This window comes from Ceratotherium simum, chromosome 2 (genome assembly GCF_057802395.1).
Source record: "Ceratotherium simum simum isolate JZ-2026a chromosome 2, ASM5780239v1, whole genome shotgun sequence".
NCBI lineage: Eukaryota > Metazoa > Chordata > Mammalia > Perissodactyla > Rhinocerotidae > Ceratotherium > Ceratotherium simum.
The window spans coordinates 96309113-96332181 of record NC_141901.1 but is presented as its reverse complement, the minus strand read 5'-3'; the positions used below and the strand labels follow the sequence as shown (position 1 = coordinate 96332181).

The window sequence follows — 23069 nt, the reverse complement described above, 5'->3', positions numbered from 1 at the left end:
TTGAAGGCAGTAGAAGAGGTGTTTGACAGGCCTTACCACATGGAGCGGCATTAGCTTCATGCAGAAGTGGGTCTTCTGAGTTTGGAGGCCCTGCAGACTGGTACAGAGGAGCCCTTACTCAGAGGCAGACCTGAGAGTACAGAGGCTCTCTGGACCATCTGAGGTCGGCTGGAGCCCTAATTGAATTCATCTGTGGCTTACAGTGCCTTTTTTGCTCTGCACATTATAGATGCTAATCTGCAATGCACTTTGTTTCCTAATTATGCAAGTTTATTTATCTGAAGCTTTTTAAACCCATGGTTCTGTAAATCTTTGCACTTTTTAAAATAGAAGTTTATATATAAGATGTACATTTATATGTGTATATAGATTTGATAACTAGAAAAAGTAACAGTCTATAGAGAATTTTGTCACTTGTGGGTTGAACTAGATTCTTTTCCAATAATTGATCGGCTGTTTGTAGAAGAAACTTTCACTCACATGCTTTATTCCTTCTTGCTCTCTTTCTAATGGCTAGGAACCTCAGTAAATGGAGTACATGAGTCTTTATTTATCCAAGAACAAGATTCTTGCATAGAATTGTTACAGCTCTGTATGCAGATGACTACAGCTTTCAGAACGATGTTGAACTGAAAAATCTGTGCAAAAAGGGACACCATCTGGAAATTATTCTATGCTTTATTCTTCGTTTCACTGGTATAATGAAACATGAGCATTCCAACTTCTCGTAATTGTTAAACTTTGTGATGTAAATGGTGCCAGGCTTTGAAAATGCTTGTAAAGGTTTTGCTGACTTTGTTTTTGTTATTACATACTTTCAATGAAACTCTCTGTGTTGTTTTAGCTGAAAGGAGGAGCAGCTATGAGCAGCTTTACTTTACTGTTTTGAATAATGATCTGCAAGTATGAGAATGAATATTGACTGCTGTGTGAGTAATTTGTATGTAGGAAGATTTTTGTCTTATTCCAGAAGTGAGCCCATTATAGTGTCTTGTATTTGGCTCCATGTCTGCCTTTATGCAACATGGTTCAAGACCAGATAGCACCATACATTGGGTTTTTAACCCTTGACTGCATGACATTGCCTAAATTAATTGGCCTGTTTCCTAGCTCCTGGGAGGGGAATAGGAATAATATACTAGTTAGCATCTAACTGTTTAAAAAACATTTTTTGATTTGTTTTGTTTTGCTGAGGATGATTCACTCTGAGCTAACATCTGCTGCCAATCTTCCTCTTTTTTGTATCTGAGCCACCGCCACAGCATGGCTGCTGACAGACAAGTGGTGTAGGTCCCCGCCCGGAAACCAAACCTGGGCCACCGAAGTGGAGTGTGCCAAACTTAACCACTAGGTCACTGGGGCTGGCCCAAAAACCAGTTTTAAATACACTATATTTGCCTGCCTACCTAACTGAATTTGTGAGTATAATGAGAGCTAGTAGTTCATTACCAAAATCCAAAGAGGAGTTCTAGAAAAGGATGGTTCCAGAGATGACTTTCTGTATTGTTAGAACAATCGAATGGCAGAACTAGGGGGAAAGGAAGATTGGCCCTATGCTAACATCTGTTGCCAATCTTAGTCTTTTTCTCCCCAAAGCCCCAGTACATAGTTGTGTATCATAGTTGTAGAGTTGTACTTCTTCTATATGCGACGTCACCTCGGCATGGCTTGATGAGCGGTGAATAGGTTTGCACCCAGGATCCGAACTGGCGAACCCCAGGCTGCCGAAGCGGAACACGTGAACTTGACCACTACGCCATGGGGCCGGCCTTGAAATATTTTTAATCATGTTTTTAAACTACAAAAATAACATGTTCAATGCAGGAAAAACTCTGGAAACAAAGACACTGAGGGTATTGATGGTGATGGTGATGATTATGGCTTTATTTATTGTGCTTATTATATTCCTGGTACTTACTGCTTTCCATGTTTTTTTTTTTTTTTTTCTGCTGAGGAATATTCGCCCTGAGCTAACATCCATGCCAGTCTTCCTCTATCTTTCTATATGTGGGTTGCCACCAAAGCACGGCCGCCGACACGTGGTGTAGGTCCGCACCCAGGAGCCAAACCTGGGCTGCCAAAGCCAAGCATGTCAAACTTAACCACTAGGACACAGGGCCGGCCCCTGTTGTTGTTTTTTTTAATACAGCAATCCCATGGGCAAGAGACTTATTATTTCTATTTTTCAGATGAGAAAACTGAGCAAGAATGGCTAGGTGTCATGAGCCCGAGTTTGCATTGCTAGTGAGTAGAGAGCCAGGATTTGAACTTTATGTCACTGAAGAGCTTTATCTACTTCTCCGAATGTCTCTACCCAGTACATCCGTAAATACCACCACCAGTGGACAGTCTCGGCGAATGTCTCCCTGCTCATTTCTCTCTGCTGATAAATATAATCATATTATAAAATCATAATATTGTATTCTCCTTTATAATTTTTCTGAAACTCCTGTAACTCTAGACAAGAAAAGTTTGGTATTAAGTCTCCTGTCAAGAATGGCATTGAGAAATTGGTATTCAGGATCAGAGTCCTGAGGAATTAAAATGTGATCCTCTAAAGGTTTAAAATGACAGAGATAGCGAAGGATCTCTCAATGATTCCTACGTAGTTGAAGAATGTCAACTAGATATTTACCCAAAATTGGAAAATTAATAACCTATCTGGACATTCTTTTCCTCCCCTTTAAGATGAGTGGGTCAAATTAGATGCTCTGAAAAGTCTCGTCCAGTTTTGACCTGCTGGTTCTCAATGCATCTACTTAGTTTCGTATCCTGGCTTCTTTTCTCATACACTGTATTACTGATGACCAAATACAGTAGCCTGAAGTGCTAAATCTTTAGAATTATTGTTCTTTAGTTTCAGATGTAGGTCAGACAGTAAGGGGGCTGGCCGGCATTTCAGTCTTTTCCTAAATATAAAGGTTGTCTCCACCTAATTGATCCCGCATGTGCGTGTGCTTTAACTGGTCACATCTCAGGACGCTCTGGGTTTTCATTAGGTAATGGCGACACTGCGTTCCTCAGCCTGCCTGGGAGGTTACCCGGAGAGACCGTGTGCAGAAGGGAGGCCGAGGAGGCAGACCACTGAGCGTGGCTGGTGGTATTGCTCTCCCAGAAAGCTGTGGGTGAGGATGAGGACGCTGCCTACTCGACTTACATCTAGTTATGAAGATATTAGGAATGTAAGCAACAACTTTTTTTTTGTTGTTCTGGGTATGTACTTACTTTTAAAATTATTATTGCTTTTAAATGGACAGATGATCTAGGAACTGGAAAGAATTGAATCTGCGTTAGTGCTGCTATTAGGGCCAAATAAAAACCTGCCCCAGCGTTGCTGTATTGGGTTTATGAACTCTGCATCTCCCTGGGATTTAGGGTCGGAAGTTTGAGCTCAGCTCACTTTGGGCAAGCCACAACCCTTTATTTTTATTTCTTTATTTCTTTATTTTTATAATTTTATTTATTTATTTATTTTTCCCCCAAAGCCCCAGTAGATTGTTGTATGTCATAGCTGCGCATCCTTCGAGTTGCTGTATGTGGGCGGCCTCAGCATGGCCGGAGAAGTGGTGCGTCAGTGCGCGCCCGGGATCCGAACCCAGGCCGCCAGCAGCAGAGCGCGCACACTTAACCGCTAAGCCACCACCCTTTAGAACCCACGTGTACTGGTTGGTAAAACGGCATGACTGCAGTGATGTCCACCCCTCACGGTGTGGACTGTTGCTTCTTTTTATTTTTAAGACTCTCCACGTGGTAGGGGTTCCTGAGCCATACTGAAGGGGCATGTGCGATTCTTGTTATGGGCAGTTTCTCCTTAGCTGCCCCCTTCTTCATTCATCTTTCAGTGGTGAAAAACTGTAAGAAGTGATTCATGTCTGCCCTTGTCTGTGAGGACCATGGAGAACTCAAGCGCCTTTTTTTTTTTTTTTTTTAAGGCGGTTTGAGAAAGACACAAACAAAACTAGTTAATAACAATAATAATGTTATTCCCGGAAGAAAAGAAAGTTCCAGCCTGCTATGACTTGTTTTGGAATTTGAAAGTCCTCAGAGGTCTGTCTGCTCAGGGTTTCTTTTAGACTTTAAAGTTTAAAGAGACTGGCGGTGGGAGGATGGCATTAGGGAAAGAAGCAATTATGTTAAAGTTTCAAAATTGATGAAGTAGAGCAATTTCCCATTCCTGCTAATGCAAAAAGCTCCCCAGATTTATTTATTTTTTCCATGCAAGTCAGAAACCTGTTCTTTTCCTTATGGGTGTCTGGAGCCCTGCTATCTGAGAGCCCCAGCTCTCAGCCTGGAAGAAAACAAGACCATTTCTTCCACCCCTTCCTTCACCCACGACCTCTGGTGTGGGTTCGTGTCACTGGGTGGTAGAACATAGGCCTCTGTTTATTACGAGTCTTCCACAGAACCTCCACGTAAAGGGCAGCCACATGAGTCATTTAGCCAGAAGGTCAGGAGTGGATTAATTCGTGGAACCTTCTAGGTACTTGGTAAACCTTGGAAGTGCAGCAAACAATTAGGAGTCAGTAGATCCTGCCTGATTTTCTTTGTTGGATGTGGGGAAGAACAACAGGGAATTAGAGACGGCTTTGTTTTTTAAGGATGTCTTTGGCAAAATTGGTCAGAAGAATAACGTGGTTCTTATTAAATGGCATAAAATGGGTGAGTGCGAGCGAGTGGGGCAGGGTGAGGACAGCTCTCCTTGATTGGAGACTGTGGTAGACTGTTGCCCTGTCCACCTTTCCATCTCTACAGAAGCGGTTAGAGGTCAAGGATGCCCAAAAATTGGAATCCTTGAGTACAGCCCACACGACATCCAGTCCGCGCTCCTTACTGGCATTTCTAAAGTGCATTGTTTTCTTTTTATTACCAAAACATTGTGAAGCCACTAATTCTTCTTGGTTTGAGCCATCGCAGCAAATGTGTGGTCCCTCCTCCCGACTTCAGGTGAGCCCTTAGGCCTTTCTTCTGGAGTCTTGTGATTGTGTGTTGTGTGTGGCAGCAGTGGGAACACACTTTCCCACAGTGCTGTTGTGAAATCACTTTGTGCCATGGCATTTGCCGAGTTTTTAAGATCCGGAGGAACTGAATTTTGACCTGATGTGGTCCAGTCTCATGGATTCTCTGGGTCTTGGAGATTTTCTAGTTTTGCTTTTTTAAATACCTTCTTCTGTTCTCCTTATCATCATGGTTTAAAACCAATTTCCTTTCTGTCCAAAAGTAAAGCAGATTTTACTATCACTTATAATATTGGAATGAATATACAAACCTATAAAAAGACTGTATTTCCTTCTTTGTAGCAGGGGTCAGCCAGTGCTGATTACCACATGATCTGTGACCTTACAATATGAACTCCTTACAAAAATCAAAATGGGTTTCCTAAGTCCCTTCTTAATTAGGGTGCAGCGGTGAGCCTGTTTCCCACTTGTCATTTTGTAGTGCTAATTGGCCCGGTGCTGTGGAATCTCACTGCCTCTGTTCCTGCTTGTGCTGACTTATAACATCCATTCTGTATGTTAATGTATGTTGTGTGATGCAGAATGAATTCTGGAAGGGAGAAGATGAGTTTCTGAAGGATTATCTCCATTTATAATGTGAGCCACATGCCTTGAGAATTCTATAATGCTCGATAAGCTTGGTATTTAAAATCAAATCTCTTACGTGGTCTAATTATGTAGATAGATATTATTATCTCTGTGTCCTAATGTGAGTTAAGTTTGAAGACCTGTTTCTCTTTCCTGTTTCCGAAGGAAGGTCCAGCTAATTTACTGCAAATGAAATGAGAAGTATTTTGGAGGAATAGGTTGACATTTAGCATTCTGGTTTGAAATCCCTCTGACTGGTAAATATTTAATGTGCTGCAAAGCATCCTTAAAAATTAAATATGAATGAGTTTTAGAAAACCTAGCAGTGGTATAAAAAATTGAGATTCCCCCCCACCCCATTTCAAGTGTGAGTGTCTGCCTAGGGAATCTTAATTATTTTTAATGAAGATGACATTATATATTTGATCAACATGGGATGTCCTAAATAATGAAGTTAATATAAACAGGATCCTTCTGAATAATATCACAGCAGAGACTGACTTTGAATAAATTACTAGTTTTGTCTCTGGAGGTTAGCCACTCCATCCCCTTTTTTTGTTTAAAGTTAAGGGTAAAGCCAAATGACCAGGGAAAATTCCTTTGCTGGAAAGAATTTTTCCTAGGTTTATAGCTTTACTAAAAGTAGTGCTTTACTTTTGTAGACTCCTGAGATTTAGAGTACTAGAAGCATTTTTATGTGATCTCCAAAAAGAAGCATTGTCATTATTATTATTCGAGCATAACTTTGTTGACATTCGTTTTTGTAATTACATATAATTTTTTTTTTTCCTTTTTAGAAAATATCCTAATAATTGATGGTATTCCCCTAATTTAATGGTGTAGTAATGAAATAGGAGACTCTTGGATATATTTTACAATGCTGACATCTGAAATTTAAGAAAAAATTATCTATATTTTCTTACCATACTCTCCTACTTTTCCTTGGGTTTTATTCTATTCTAGTTGCATCTGTCCCAAGTATGAGTTATGAATGGGAGAAAGGGGATTTGAATTCATGAGTCTGTAGTCTTGGTACTTGCTTTTATAAAACAGTATGTTACATATGTTTCCAAAAAATGTTTTTAATTAAATTGCATGAATTTTTCTTGAGAAACCCCCCTTTTAAAAGAAATGGCTTGCTGCCTGTACCCTATCTGTTTGAAAGGAATGGGGTAACTTTCAGGAACTATGCTCTTAATTTTTCCTGCCTTTGCCGTGATCGTAGAGAATATTGCTTCTCTCTCCTGTGTCTTTCGTTTTGACTAGGTAACTAACACCCTAAAAATGGAACCTACCATTGCTGGTCCTGTAATTACCCAACTTTCAAACTTCTTTGGCGTTTTTGATGTGTCTCTCAGTACCCCACAACCAATCAGCAACTGAGAGCTCAAAAATGCCACGTTGTCCATTTTCCTTCTTTCACTTCTAGAGCCATCACCTTATTCTAGCCCTCTATCCGTCCATCTGTCCATCCATTTATCCATCTCTTTCTCTCTTTGGTTTGTTACAGTAGCAACAGTGAAAGTTATCATTTACTGAATCCTTACAATGTGCTAGCTACTGTGTTACTGAGATAAATGAGTTATCTTGTTAATACTAACAGTCCTATGAAGTAGGAAATTGGGGGTGGGGGCAGGGATGGGGGGCCACTTAGGGGTTAGGTAATGTGCCCTGGGCTACTCAGCTAGTAATTGGCAGGGCTGGGATTTGAATCAACAAGAGTCTTTGACCCTAGTCCATGTTCAACACTATATTATGTTTTAATTTGCTAGTAATGGGTCTTACTTCTATCTGTTGCTGTCCAATTATTCTACTGCAGGTCCGGATTAGATCTATAACATTATAAGAGTACTATAACATTACTTCAGAGGCTCCTTATTACTTCCAAGTCTTCACAGCCTTGCTTCTAGGTCCTCCGTGATTTTGCCCAGATCTACTTTTTCCTTCTTATCGTTGTTGATGATTGATAAGGATTGACTGCCTAGAATAAAGACAAAAAAAACAAGATGCTTCGAGACTAACATTGATATGATTCTATAATTAGGGTCATTTGGTGTCTCCTGAAGTAGCAAAGTGCCTGGCAGTAAGACTCAGGTGTCCTTTGCGGTCAGGATCTGATAGCACAGAACTCCTCCTTGCAAACTTAGAATGATGTTCAGCATTTCGCCCTGTCATTTAATTGGAAGAACACTGAGTGCTTCCCTGCTTGTTCCTGGTGCCTGAACAATTTAGCGTTACCCGGGGCCATTTGACTTTTCCCCGTCTTGCCTCCGCAGTGAGTCTCAATATTCCTTCCTAGTGGTTTAAGACTAACTAGCAACTTTTAAATGATAGGTGAAAACTTAACTTTAATAATTGACATTTGAGATGAAAATCAAAGCCATTGACAAGATCTTAGAAATCCCTGGGTATACATCTGGAAAAAAAATTAATTAGAGAAAGTCCAAGTTTAAAAATAGTGACAATATAAAGGGGGACATACTTTCAGCCTATTTACTTGGTCAAGGTAAAGAGTGGTACGGGGTTTTTCACCATTATTAACGGGTTGACTCTTCTCTTGAACAGTTAATTGAAAAGAATGAGCCCAGAGTGTGTCAACAGTGCATCTTCTTGTTTTAGGAAGGAAGAATGAAACAAATACTTCTTCCCTAAGCCTCATTCTCCAACAGGGATTTGTTTTAAAAAAAAGTCTGAAGAAACCTTATGGGCAATTAATTGTATATTGCATTCAGCTATTCCATAATGCCGAGCAAGTCTGTTGAATGCGTAGAATGTTTCACTGGCTTCTTTCCTTAAACTCAGCATCAGTGCATTGTGGACAAAGTGGAAAGCACCCTTATTGAATGCCTGCCCCAAACCCCTTGGAAAGGAAATACTCCAGAGGTCTGAAAACCCGATAGCTGCAGGGAGCCCGGCTCACTGCCGTCGAATGCAGTTCTACTGACATTAAGCAGAGTGTGCACCTGCCTGAATGTTCATAGTGTTTACAGATCCTTGCGATCATTAATTAGGGTGGAAGAGATTGAGAAGGAGGAATCGAGGCAAACATCTCATTTGTCAGGACCGGAATCCCAGGACTCTCGAGACCTAGCAAATCCCTCTGCCTCCTACTGCCCCTATGCTCTTCATTAGTTAGTGCCTTAGGGTGAATGTGAATGTCTACACAGGAGTAAAAATGCACATACGTACACGTGCGTGCACATGCGTGCATGAGAGGGGAGAAGACAGAGAACTGGAACAATTACAGAGAAGGCCTCCTGGAATAACCCATCGTGGGGAGGTAAACAAGGCCAACGAGAACATGGACTCGGGCAGGACTCAGATCTACAGAGAGGTGTTCGGAGTGGCAATAAGCTTGTTAACGTGCTCGTTGCCCCCGATGGCTCTTCGTTGCTCAAACTCGCTGAAGGGGGGGCTGCTCGGGCACAGGCCGAGCGTGTTTGTGCACTGACAGGTTTGGTTGGAGATCCTCTGCAGCTGGAAAATCTTCCATGTCACGGCTAGGTTAATGCAGACTCATCTACTGTTACCTAAATACTGGCAGCTTCTGTGGGACATGTTAGTAGCATTATCCCATATGGTCAACAATGACATGCCTACTGTGTGCTGGGAATTCAAAGATGATAAAAATCAGTCCTCGTCTTCTAGAAACTCACAAGACATCAGGGGTGGCGAGGCAGACATGTAGACAAATAATTGCAATGCATTTTGTTACATATTAGAATAGTGGGATGCCCCCATGGCATAGAGATCAGGAAGACTTGCAAGGAGGTGAAAGTTCGGGGAGCCTTAATGATGAAAATTAGAGGCATGGTGCACTATCAGCAGGGAGACGACCTCTTTCAATGATTCCCTGTGTTATGAATCCCCAGGGGTTTTTTTCTGTCATGGTGAATGTCCAACTTGTGCCCCTCTTCTGAACTCATTAATGGAGTGGTTGTAGATGCTGGGGACACTGTGGGAACAAAACAAAGTCCCTGTGCTTGCATAGCATATGTACCAATATGGGGAGACAGACAGCGAAGAGTAAGATACAGGACATGTCAGATGTGACAAGAGCTACTGGGGTTTACTTTGTATAAAATGGCATTTGAGCAGAACCCTGGAGGCAGAGAGGGACCAAGTCCATGCAGAGCCAGTGTGGTTCAGAAAGGGAACAGCAGGCTGGAAAGTGCTCAGCAGGTAATTGTGTGTGTATTTGGATCGTTGTCCCTTCCTCATGCTGGCCACTCCCTACAGCCTCTGCAGCATTTGCTTACACCTCTTCTGCCTGGCAGCACGAGTTCTTTAAGGATAGGACTGTCTTAGCGCTGAGTCCTCCAGAGCCTAGCTCAGAGCTGGCTGTAGTCTGTGCTTCTATTGTCTTGAAGGTGAGCATTTCTGGAACATTCAGCTGGAGAAGGCTATAGGAAGCTCACTAGCTGTTCCAGCAGCTTGGGGGAACCCAGAGATCTTGGTCCCAGATTCAAGCCATGGCCTAGAGATGTGGGAAGAGCAGCCCCCTGCCGTGATTGGGTGTGATGTTGGGAGAAGTTGTGATGAGCCTGAGTTTCCTCATTTGTGAAACAAGGACACTGATAACGTACCTTTCGGGGTGGTGGTGAGGCAGAGGCATGACCAATCAGAGTGCTCGGTCCTGCTTTTCTTCCGCCTGTCCTCAGGAGCCCCACCCAAAGCTAATTGCATCTCCAATCCTGAACTTGGTGACTGCAAGTGGAGACAGCTGTTACTGCCTGAAGATTTAGAAAATGCCCCCTTCTTTCCCTCTGAGTCATCAGCAATAGTGGGTATTTGTCTCTCCCTCCCTCTTTTTCTTTCTTTCTCTTTTCTAAAGAAATTTCTTTTAGCCAGAGCATACTTTAAAGTATACAATACAGGAATTTGGATTTATACCGAAATTCAATATAGGGCAAGTGTTACTGACATTTTAAGGAGATTCACAGTAGAAGTGTTCTGATTTGAAAGGTTCCCTAGTGTGGGGTTTTGCAAAGTGATTAGCAGGCCGACCCCATCAGGACCACCTGCACACATACCAGCCTCCCCTGGGCCTGGGGCCGACGGATCTGCATTTCATAACAAGCAAACCAGGATTTGTTTTGTACCTCTCAGGTTTGGTAACCACCACCTTAGTGATGGAAATCCGATTTATGTAACTGCTATGGAGCGCCTGCCGTGGATCTCCGTCATACTCCTCACATCCATAGTAACCAAGTCCTCTCAGCTGTGACCATAGGTAAATGTTATTGAGATATAGCTTGCATTCCATAAAGTCACCCATTTATAGTGTGTAATTCAATGATTTAGTATATTTCGAGAGTTGTGCAACTATCAACATAATCTAATTTTAGAACATTTTCACCATCTGAAAAAGAAACGTTATACCCATTAGCAGTCACTGCCCAAAGGTAGATATGATTGCACCCATTTTTAGAGATGGGAAAAGGAAGGCTCTGGACATGTAAGCCACATGCCTCCAAGCCACAGTAAGCAGGGGAGCTGAGGGCCAGCATCTGACTTCCTTGCTTCCAGAACCCATGCCTTTTCCACTACACCATGCTTCTTTCCAGGAATACAAGCCAAATTAAATATTTACTTGGTGGGGAGAATAGTTTGATGTTCTGGTTTTGTCCTTGTTCAGTAGTTCTAGATAATATATTTTTCCTTCCTGTTCCAACTGGCATTTTGGGGGTAAATAAATAGAGTTTAGTTTTTAGTTCAGTATGCAGTGCAGCCAGATTTTTAAAAATGACATGGGAAATCAGCATGTTAAAAAATGTAATAGTGGGAGACTGAAAGCTCGGAGAATCCAGTGTTCAGTCCTATCCCTATTTGGTGACCTGTCAGATACCTTCTTTGAGCCTTGGTTTCCTCTTCTGTCAAATAAGCGAGTTGTACCAAATCTTTGATTTATTCATTAAGCATTTAGTGGATGTCTATTGCTAATTACACTGGATGCTGGGTACTCAGAGACGATGATAATTTTAACACCAGCTGTGTTTAATTGGGCAAAAACCATATGCCAGACACTGTCCGAGCTTGTCATTCCGTTGAATTCTAACAGCAAACTTGGTAGCTGGTGGTTATCACTCTGTCCATCTCTGTGGAGGTGGAGGTGTGTTTCTTAAATTCCCAGGAGGCAACTCAGGCTCAGAAGGTTGAAATAACTTGTGCTGGTCACACAGCTGAGATAGCTGAGGTCTGGATGATTCCACAGCCCAGACCCTCGTCCCCACACTCCTCTCTAAGTGAGCAGGAGTAGGTTTTGCCCTCTGTGAGGTCACTACTTATATACAAATACTGGCAATACAAGCTGAAAGTCAGTATTCAATGACAGCACTAAAGGGGGTTTCGTCTTTTTGCCTCTGTGTGGGTAGGTCTGGGAAGGGGTCTCAGGTGAGCCCATGCGTTCTGCTGGAGGTCTAGCCGATTATTGCGTGTCCCCTCTCCTGCCACCCCTCTTTGCTTAGCACGTGCAGGTTGGAGTTTTAGGACCACTCCACGAGGGAGGGACCCCGTTTGTGAGCAGTGCTAGATTGGGAGGGACCAGCACCTCTGTAGCGTACTTCCAACTTCACTCCCCTCTTTGGGCCTCCTTGGCACATGTGTCCAAAGCCTTGGGCTCAAGAACACTGGGGGTTTGGGGTGAGCTCAGACAGGTGTTCCCCACCACGTACCGGCAATAACCAAGGGAAAAGTCGCTCTCTCAAGGACTCAACTTGCACGTGTGTCGCTAAAGAAACTTGGAGAAGCCAGTTTGTTGTGACTGGGAGCCAAGCTTGTAAGGGCACTGGGAGCTAATGTGAAGGCCGTTTCCTGGAAACAGAGTTTTTAATAAGTCTTGTCACTTTGGAAAGCCTCAGAAATGCAGATTTGGAAGAGTTCCTGACATTGGGATGGGGACACGAGTAATCTCAAATGACTTTTTATTCCTGGGAATAGTTGTTCTTTTTGAAGGATTTTTTAAAGTTACTATTTATTGAGCTCTTATTGTGTATAAGGAATAAGTGCTGTGCGTGCATTGAACCTCACAAAAACCCTATGATGTGGCTCTTATTATCACCTCTATTTTACAAACTAGGAAATGGGGCAGATCTAACCTCTCTCCAAGGCCACCCAGCTGGTCACAGAAGGGTTTTTGTGTTTAACTCTCTTTTCACATTGCTATTTTTTAGCCCTAAAAACTTAAAGAAAATGTCTAACCAGCATTTTTCTATTCATTAAAATTATTTTGTGAATCCGAGCCCAGAGAGCCATCCCTCATCGAGATGTTAGTTAATAATTGTTGGGAATCATGGTGTGTCGTGCTGGAGCCTTTACAGGCCCGGGTCGTAACCATGGCGTCTGATACGCGTGACGGCACCCTGGCTGTGACGGCCTCAAAACGATCCAGTCAGGAGGGCCTGGGAGACATTTCTGTAATCATATTAGCATCACATTTATTCCATAAAGGCTGACTGCTTTGATTCATTTAAATGTCCACGTTTAAACTTGCCATTCTCAAGATTGGTTTTCTCTATTTAAATTTTTATCCTAAAAAAAAAATCCCTTCAACACTTGGCCTCTCCTCCTGCACAAGTTTCAGAGATATGTTTATGAATCTTTTTTAACAATTTAAATCAGATTTCATCAGCAAATGCAATTTTCTTGGAACATCCATCCGTATGGCAAAAAGATGTAGCATTAGTGGCTTCTCAAAAAAGTCTAGCAGTTGGTATTTCAGTAAAATTCTAGCACAATAGTAGAGTGGAAATTTTAGGATCACTGAGTTTTACATAATCTGACCCAGTTTTCAGTTTTACAGGTGAGGGAAAGGAGGCCTAGGAAGACTAAGTGACTTCCCCAGGCCGTCGGGCTGCTGTTTGACATTATTAGTGTGTAGGTTTTGTAATGTTTTGATTTATAGTATCTGTACTTAATGATTGTACTAAAAAAAGTGTCCCTTTAAATAAGACTATACCAGAGTTGCATTTATAAAAATTCTGTGTATTTGGGGGCCGGCCCGGTGGCATAGTGGTTAAGTTCAAGCGCTCTGCTTCGGTGGCCCGGGGTTCGCGGATTCGGATCCTGGGCGCAGACCTACACACTACTCATCAAGCCATGCTGTGGTGGCGTCCCACGTACAAAATAGAGGAAGATTGGCACAGATGTTAGCTCAGGGCCAATCTCCGCCCCCGCCCCCCCACCCAATAAATAAAAAACAATTCTATTTGGATATGGTATAAGTGAACATTTCATGTGAAAAACGTCCAAAACAGCCTCTCAGTAGCATAGTTTGAAATGTCGAAAAACTAGTCCATCTCAATTGAATGCCACATTGCAACTGTGCTTTAAATCCCAACAGTTGTTTTTCATTAAGTTATTTTTAAATTATTTTTTTGAACAAGTATTTCTGTCTCATTCCATAATATTGCTCATGCAAGTGCTAGAGGGATTGCAAAATCGAGCCAAGCAGTCCCTCAGGGCATGGTATAATCTTACAGAGGAGACAAGACACATGGGAAGCTGTGCGTTAGGACCCTTAAAGTGTCGTCCTAGAAGAGGATCCAGTTCCTTTGGTGCTTAAAGTCACCACAGACCCTTGGTAACTGGTTTTCTAAATGAACTAGATTTCTTTCTTTGTGAGAAGACTCAGGAACCGTTTAGGAAAGTGGGTGCATGATTCTGAGTGTGTGGAATATAAACGTTCTCGAAGCCCCTATTTCATCCTATTTCATCGTTGCGTTTGAACGCTTCCAGTTCAAAGTCCTTTTAACGGGTCTTTATTTCTTGGCAAATACACATTTATTCATTTACTCATTCAGAAAATATTTACTAAGTGCCTACCACAAGCATAAAATCCAACTCCTCCTGGCTTGAAAAACCTCCAGTCTAGCCCCATCATTTCTGTTCCATTTAGTTCAGTGTTATTCCCAAAGGCTCCCCTTATGAAACTGACTTTGTATCATAATTATGGACTTCAAGGTCTCTCGCTAGAATGTGAGCTTTTCTGGGAAAGAAGCAGTGTCCTTATCTTTGAAGACCCCATTTCCAAGTATATGGGCCAGTGCTTGGTAAGCCCTTTGTAAGGGTTTTCTTGAGGCCAAAGGACCTCGAACACAGGGTCCACGTGGGCAGGGATTTTGTCTGTTATGCCCGTTCTTGTATTCCTAGTGTCTAGAACAGTGCCTGGCCCAAAGTACTTAGTACTTAGTACCATGTGCCAGATGCTCTGAAATGCTCTCCCCTAGACTCTTTTTTCCTTCTTTTCCTATTTAAATCTGACCTCACAGTCGAGCCCCAGTCCCATCTCTTCGGAGTCGGCCCCCCCACCCCTGCTGAACTCGGACAGCAGCATGGGCCTGTGCCGAATTGTCCACTGTTACTTCTTTTTATTTTGATTTCTTCTCCCAACGAGAGAGTGAGCTCCCTAAGAACATAGGGCCATATTTTACATGGCCTCTGACTCCTTCAGAAAAGACGTGATTGATTGACTGAGTTATTAATTAAACATCGTCGCTTAGGTCCGGAAGGTTAAGCATTTCAGGGTTTCCAGTTCTCTTTGTCCTTAATGGATGGATTCCCAAAGACCTGAGCACGTCTGGGTTTGTGCACATAGAACACTGAAGACTGGAGGCTTATACACTTAAAGCACCAACCGCCAAGAATAAATGCACAGCCGTTAAATACCCCCTTGTTTCTTCTTTCAAGGTGAAACAAAAAAACAAAACATCATAGTGGAGATCTACAGGCTGGGATGGGGGAGTTAGGAGTGAAGGGAGTGGAAATTTGGCACCATCTGCAAAGTGGGCAACTCGACTTTCCATTTCTAAGAGGTTGCCATGTGCATTGTCACGAATATTACTTACAGTAAGATACATTGGCTAAAGGCTGAATCTTTCCAACATGTGGAACTGATTTGCTTGCCTTTTTCCCCCCTTACCCCCTTGAAAAGCCAAAACAACAACAACAAAAAACTCAGTAACCCTTGAGAAGCTTTATTGCACTGAGGGAAGGGTTTCCGTCCTGTTTCGCTGGCCTTTGTTCTCCGGGCTCACGTTTACTCACCGCTCCCCTGGGTTTGAAAGCTGCAGCAGGAAATCAAGTGATCAGCACTAGAAACTTTGCTTGCTGAGATGATTGCTCTAGATTTTCCCTGCGAAAGCAGACTGCAGGCTCTTCCTTTCCCCTGTAATTTCTTTTGAGGGATTGAGGGGACCAAAGCAGGCAGCCGTTTGTAAAGGTGGCGCTTGTCACCGGCTTGTGACTCTCTCGCATGTTTTCTTACTATTCCGAGCTTGTGTTGGTTTGAAGAGTGTTAAGTTAAATACCGTCAGACTGAGGAATTCATAATTTGAGTTCGTTAGCAAACTCGAAGTATCCAAGGGGCTGTCTGTGTGTATTCTTAGAGCCTAAAGTGGACAGGGAAGGAAAGACGGGTGAGGGGGGAAGACTTTATTTGTTGAGAGAAGGGGAGAATTTTTATCTTAAAGAGAAAGGATAAAGGATACCTTCCTCCTTTTTTTGCTAGCTGGTTGAGTTGCCAACCAAAATAATGACCTGAATGATTTAATGCCTAGATTAATGGATACGTAAATGCTTATATGTGCTTACTGTGTACAACGCACTGTGCTAAGGATTGTCACATGGACCAGTTGTCAAAGAATTTACAACAAAGTATAACTTAGAAAACCAAGAGTGGAAGCAAATAAAATGTAAACAGTTGTCAGTTGCTACTGAGTAGTCAGACAATAGATTTTGTTTCTCTTCGTCCTTTACATATTTTCAAGTTTTCTATAGCGAACATATTACTTGTAGCATAGACAGTCTTTGCTGCAGAAGTCAGAGAAGGGAGAGACTACTATTGGTGGGAGATTGTTAAGAATGAGGTGGGATTTCAGTTGGCAAGTATCTATACAGGTATTTTTGCTCTCCCCCTACCTCCAACTAGCATAGAATAACTATCATTAAGAGAATATTCTTAATAGATTAACAATAACAGAATAGAATAATAATAGAATAACTATCAGAGATTGAATAACTATCATAAGGGTGTGTGAAGTACTTTCCTAGTGTTTTTAGTGCACTCTATGTAAATTCATCTTCACATTTATGAGGTTGACTTAACATATGTAAAGTACCTAGTGCCAGACAGACAGTAAACACTATATAAGCGATAACTATTATCATTTTTATATATAGCAGCCTTAAGACAAAATCAGGAAGTCAGTTGGGCCGGGACACGATGCCTGGGTACCATTTGCACAAGGCCAGCTATTGTGTACTGATGGGTTTTGTTTTAAATTCCCCATCTAGGCCTCTTCCTCTGCCATGATTTCCCAGTACCTAAGCATTTCCCTTTGTCATGAACTTGGAATAGCCCTGTTTCTTGCAAGTCACTGTGCTATTCAAAGATCTAATTTTTATAGTGACAATCAAGTGTAAGCCCCTGCATTTATTTTTTCTTCTGAAAGCTCTCAAGGTGGTGATCTAGTGCAAGTGGTTCTTTGTAGAATTTAGTTGTAACTTGGAATGTATGCCCTTTATTTTTGAGAGTGACAACTCTTTGAAAAATGTTTGTCTTTATCCACTATAAAGGAAATACGTGCTCTTTCTGACATTTAGGGGGAGAGAAAAGGAAAGAAAATATGTTCTGGATTCATTATTCACAGGCAAGCCCTGTTACACTTTGGTCAATTTCTAGGTTTTACTTAAGTTTTCTCTGTTAAAAGTGTATAAGTAAACTTTGAAGTAAGATAAATTTCACATCCAGACTTGGCCACTTGCTTACTACTGGTCAACTTTGGGCAAGTTAACCTCTCAGAACCTTGGTTTCCTCATCTGTAAAATAAGGACGAAGTGACAACTATGAGGGGTTGTTGTGACTATTAAACGAGATCATGTGTTGTAAAGCACCGGAATACATGGTAACATTATTATGTGTAATGTACCCCCCCCACACGCAGTATAATTAGAACAGTATTTGTATACGTAAATGCTGCTTTTAAAATATTAACAATAACAAAAATTATTGTAAACATACTTTTAATAGTTACACAATATATTTTTGATAGAATGCAGAGTAATTTAATCAGTCCCCTACTGTTGGACATTTAGGTTATTTTCAACTTATTTTTTTAGAGATAATCTTTTCAATACTTGTTAAACTATTTTCTTGAGCCACCTGTATCCAGAATGAACAAGTTTAGAGATTTAAAAAAAGTCTGAGATTTGTTGCGCCAGATTTATGACATCAGAATGCAGAATGATGAGCCTTCTCAGAGAACATCATTTTTCTGGACCCTCCACATGTTCAACAGTGTTAAGTTAAATAGTCTGGTAAAAATCAGACGATGTGTAACCTGGCCAGGAGGGATCCCTTAAAACCTAGTCAAGATTATTCATGGGGTGCACATAGGGAGAATAAAGTCATGTGTTTGTTTCCTTTCCTGAAACACTTAAATTAAGTTGCCATTAATTCCCTGACCAGTTGTTGGAGTTTTTTAATGACAGCACTTTCTCTCTTAATGGTGAATGTCGGTTGCCTTCTTGATAACAGTGGTGATCTATATTTTCCTCCCCTTTGGCCACCATTCCTAGAATCATAGGAGGAGATCCAGAGCAGAATGAAGCTATTACTGAATTGTCAGCCAAATTGGCTTGCCACAGAGACCTGTAAACATCAAGAGAATAAGCTTTTGAATAAAAGTTTAGTCCTGCATTTTCTTAGCAAAGATCAGGGAGGGAGACCAACACAATCTCATTAGGCTCCTAGAGGTACTTACTTCTTTGCTGGGGTATTGTTCTCCACCACTCATGTAAATATCTAGTTAAAATTTGGCAGAGCTGTGGAGGAGTGAAGGTGGGGCCAACTGTCTGGACTGACCATCTTATTAAACACTCGTGCAATTGTTCCTGTTCCAGCAGACTAGAATTCTCTTGCCATCTGTTAAGCAGGCTCAATTAAATAGAGAGATTTGGGAGGGAAGGAGATGGCCGGTAGGGAGAGTGAGTCAGTGGAGTGGGCAGTGGGGGCTGGGAAGGCCTGAGGTGCAGCCCTTAAGAGGTGGGGGAAAGCAGGCTACACACGCACACAGCAGAATGTCTTTTTTTCCTCTCACAGTAGAGGTGGAGAAACTGTATTCAATTGTCACACGACTCTTCAAGTTCTAACTTCATTTGAGTTGAACCTCCTCTTTTGGGGAGGAGGGGGAAGGCAGTGCTTAGGGAATAAAAGAATGAAATATGCAAAGAGGAGATTTGCTTAAATTGTGTTATATAGGTTTAGAGCATCCAGGTTGGATGAAACTTGGATAAAGACACCTTTTTTCTTGCTGAAAATTCAGGTTAGTACAGTAACATTGGATGAGAAGCTGAAGAAGTAAGTAATGTTATGTACTTAGAGTATGAGGGAGCAATTAATATGTAGCCTCAGGGAGGGCTCAGGAGACCTTCTCTGTGAATTGCTAGGTGACTCTCCAGGTCGTACAGTCCCAGTTTCTTCTGGGTTACAGATGGGGGTGTAGATTTTTCTTTGAGTATTTATAATAGCCCAGTTAGTAGACTCTTGTCCTTCTTAAAAAATACATAAATAGTTTAAAAAAACATGAGAAAACATTTGACTAGGGTTTATTTTAAAGAGACTGCCTAGAATGTGTGTTGAAAGTAAATTTATTGAAGATAGCATACATGCAGGAAAGTGCACAGTACGAGGTGCACAGGTTGATGAACTCTCACCAAAGTGAACCCATCCCTGTAACCAGCGCCCAGATCAAGAAATAGAACATTTCAATGTCCCGGAAGCAGCCTGCATGCCCTGTTCTGTTCACTTGCCCACAAGGGATAACCACTGTCCAGGCTTCTAACAGCAGAGATGAGTTTTGCTTGTTTCCGAACTTGATATAAATGGAATTATACACTTCGTGTCCTAGCATTGGGCTTCTTTCATCAATTTTATGTTTGTGAGAGTCATCGTGTTGATACATATTGCAATTCTGTGTTCATTCTTATCTTTGAATATTCCACTGTGTGAACACACCACGATTTGTCTGTTCTGTTGCTGATAGGCAATTGGATATTTTCCAGGTTGGGGCTATTATGTGTGGTGCTGCTATGAACACTCTTACACTTTTCTTTGGATAAACATATGAACGTGTTTCTGCTCAGTATACACCAGGGATGGGAACTGCTGGGTCGGGTCATAGGATATGCATATAATTAACTGTAGAAGATACTGCCAGTTTTCCAAAGTGTGTGTATTAATGAGAGAAAGGTGAGTTTTGTCTTGAGATCAGAGTACTCAGTTCTCATGAGCATAAGAATAGGGCATCTTGTTGTTTTCTTTTGATTGTGGAATTTAATAACGAGGATTCAGTGAAATATTTCTACTGAAAATAACTTTTCAAAACTCCTCCACCCATTTTAATGATCTTTCTACTGTACAATAAAGTATATTTTTACTCTTAGTATTTGAGGAGAACGAGAAAGAATAGTGGGCAAGCGTGGGCAGTATCTTTGCCTTTACTTCCAGGGATTTGTACGCTGACGAGAGTTACTTTAGGCTCCCTCCAGGTTGTGCTCAAATTAAGAGTTCAAATTTCTAGAATTCCTTTGTGCCTCCAGGGAATTTTGCTAAGGGAAAGTGACGAATCAGACTAGAATGTGGAATGCCCCTCTGCCCACCCATGCCCTCCAGGGGGCTGGACAACCTGACCTCGGGGATCGCTCATCATTTTCATGTTTTAGGAAAACTTTTCATTTCCGTTTCCTTTCTTCAGGTCCTCTTAACAACCAAGAAGCTCTTTACTCTGAGGTCACCAAAATGTCAACTAGATATATTATTTGGAATTCTTGGCTCTCAAATTAGAAACAAAACCCTGTATTCTATTCCTTTCACAGTTTCACTTAGCAATAGAAAGTAATAAAGAATAAAACCTCTGTCTGGGGCTCTTAATTACTCCTGACGTTGGTCATGTACATAAGGTTATGCCAGCACATTATATCTTGCTTAAAATAAAATGGATAGAAAAAACCCAAATCTTCATTTTTTTTCTGCATGCAGGTACTAGGATTCCTAGACTATCCTGAACAGAAGATATGGATAAATTTGTCTAATAGCTTTGCTAGAGTTTATGCCTGTTTTTAACTCAAGACCTAGGCTGAGACCTCAGCGCTTGGACTGTTTACCTGTGATACATTTTCTAACTTTGGAGCCATAGTTTTTAATCTGTAAAATTGGTTTCAGGTCCCTGCCCTGCCTACCACAGGGGTTGTTGTGGGGATGAAATGTGATCATTTATGTGAAATTGTAAACTCTGAAAGTGCTAGCCTAAGCCTTTGAGAGCTGAGCTTGGCAGGCCCTGCATTTTAAGAAAGACGATTCCTGTCCATTGACCTAGAGCAGAGTGGAGCCTCACTCTGTACCCTGAGATCTTGTGCGCACATGTAAGCCTGAACTTTTAACCTTGCATCAGACGTGGCTGGCTGACCTATTTGGTTATGAGTTGCTTCTCTACCTTCTACTGGCCTCTCACTAACACCCCTCCCCCCAGAGGAAGAAGAGGGGCAAAACATTGTTCGCTTTGGTGATAGCCCTAAACAATGACCCTAACCAGGTCCTGGTCTTTCACTTCTGGGGTGGTGAGAGGGTTGTATACAACAGGTAGGCTGCAGAATCACCACTGCGCATATCTAAAACTTCTTTCTTTTTAAATTTTCTTTTACACACTCATATTTATTAGGTGTAGATAATATAGAAATGCTTACAAGCCAGAAGAAGATCTACGTAAAAGTATTAACAATCACTGTTAATAATTAAGATAATAAATGAGAAAAATAGGGACCAAGACAGGGTCACGTGCCCTTCCAGGCGTACGTTCCTTGTTACTACTGAGGAATTCCCCTTTCTTGAACATAAAGGAGAAGGATGGAGCTGATGTTCTTCATTAGGTTTGGCCCTGGTGGATGTTGGCTGGAGCAAGGTGGATTAGGTCTGCTCCCCAGGACTAGTTCATGTCTTGTCCATCAGTCACCTCTGGGGGGAGCACCTTCCAGGATAGGACAGTTAATGTATCCAGTAGAATATCACTGCCAGAAACGAAATAAGAAATTGACCACATCCTCGAGATCTGGAGACACTACATGAATTCTGTTAATTTTTAATAAAAATGTACTCTGGACATTGAGAAGTTTTTGAAAATCAAATTGTATAAAAATATAAGGTATGGTCTGGGAGTGTGTAGGTGGCAGTGACATTGACCCAGCCTCTAAAAGTGTTATAATTTAGTGAACTAAGACATAGACCAGAAAACTGGGAACATAGAGTTGTAGGAATGGAGATCTACAGGTTCATAAATGGTGTTTCAGGATTCAGAATCCTGATGCTCCTTGATGACAAAATACCCCCAGTGAGATGTGGAGCAGAACCCTATATAGTCAGATGCATTAATACATCTGCATCAGAATGAATGAAGATTCACACTAGGTGGCTTAATAAAGACTATAAATACACATCAGTTCCAGTTGGGATTTACTGCCAGATAAGTTCGGGTCATGTCATATTTTGCCAACAAATGCGTTATGCAAAACTTTTGTTTTCAGAGCCTTTTGAATTTTGGAGTTGCATATAAGGGATTGTTGATCTGCATTGTGTTTGGGTGTTAGCTGCTGACAGGGGTGTTTTCTGTATGTGTCAAGCAACCTTGTAGCAAATCCTCATGAGACAGTAGAGTTAGCACGGAACCTGGAGTCGCACTGCCTGGGTTTAAGTTCAAGCCTTGCCAAGTGACTTTGGGTAAGTTCTTTAACTTCCTAGCATCTTAGTTTTTCATCTTTGGAGCTTCATTAATTTTCTTATAAAGATTAAATAAGGTTTCACATGAGGTACAATGTGTGCGTTGCACTAGCCACTCAGTAAATATGCTTCCGTTTCCTTGTCTGTGTAATGGAGATAATAATAGTGTCTGTCAGTGAATAGATGTAACATGCATAGAATAGTCTTTGCCTCATAGTCAGCCTTCGGTAAATAGTAGCCAACATCATTATCACCATTACTAGAAATCTGTACTTTCCTATCAGCAAAGTCATTTTTTAGGAAAGAAAGAGAAAATAAACATCTGTTGAATGAATGAATGAGGCACATTGGAAAATTATGAAAATTCATAATTATGATTTTCCAGACTGTAGTTCCATCCCAATTCGTCTCAGTCCTTCCCAAGTTTGTTTGCTTCCCTTTCCCCGCTCCCGCTGCAATGCCTCCAGCCCCTCCCACACTTCTCCCCCAGCCCCTCCACCAGCCCCCCGATCCTCCTTCATTTGCACAGCACTTGATGAACTTGGCTCTCATTTTCCTCACCACAACCATGCAGGTGTGTTAGGCTGTCTGGGAAGCTATCCCAGATGCTGACAAACCCTTGGCAGTAGGATAGAAAGGAAAAAGGGAAATTTTGGCTAACGTCTCTGGGTCCGACTCCTTACTCATCGGGAGAGTTCCAGTAGTATCTTTAACGTTTT

The 23069-nt window shown here is 41.6% G+C and overlaps 1 protein-coding gene across 2 annotated transcripts in view; it reads left to right on the top strand.

Moving 5' to 3' along the window:
* CACHD1 (cache domain containing 1) overlaps nucleotides 1-23069 on the top strand; it is a 208221-nt gene that overhangs the window by 51499 nt on the left and 133653 nt on the right. The window lies entirely within an intron of this gene.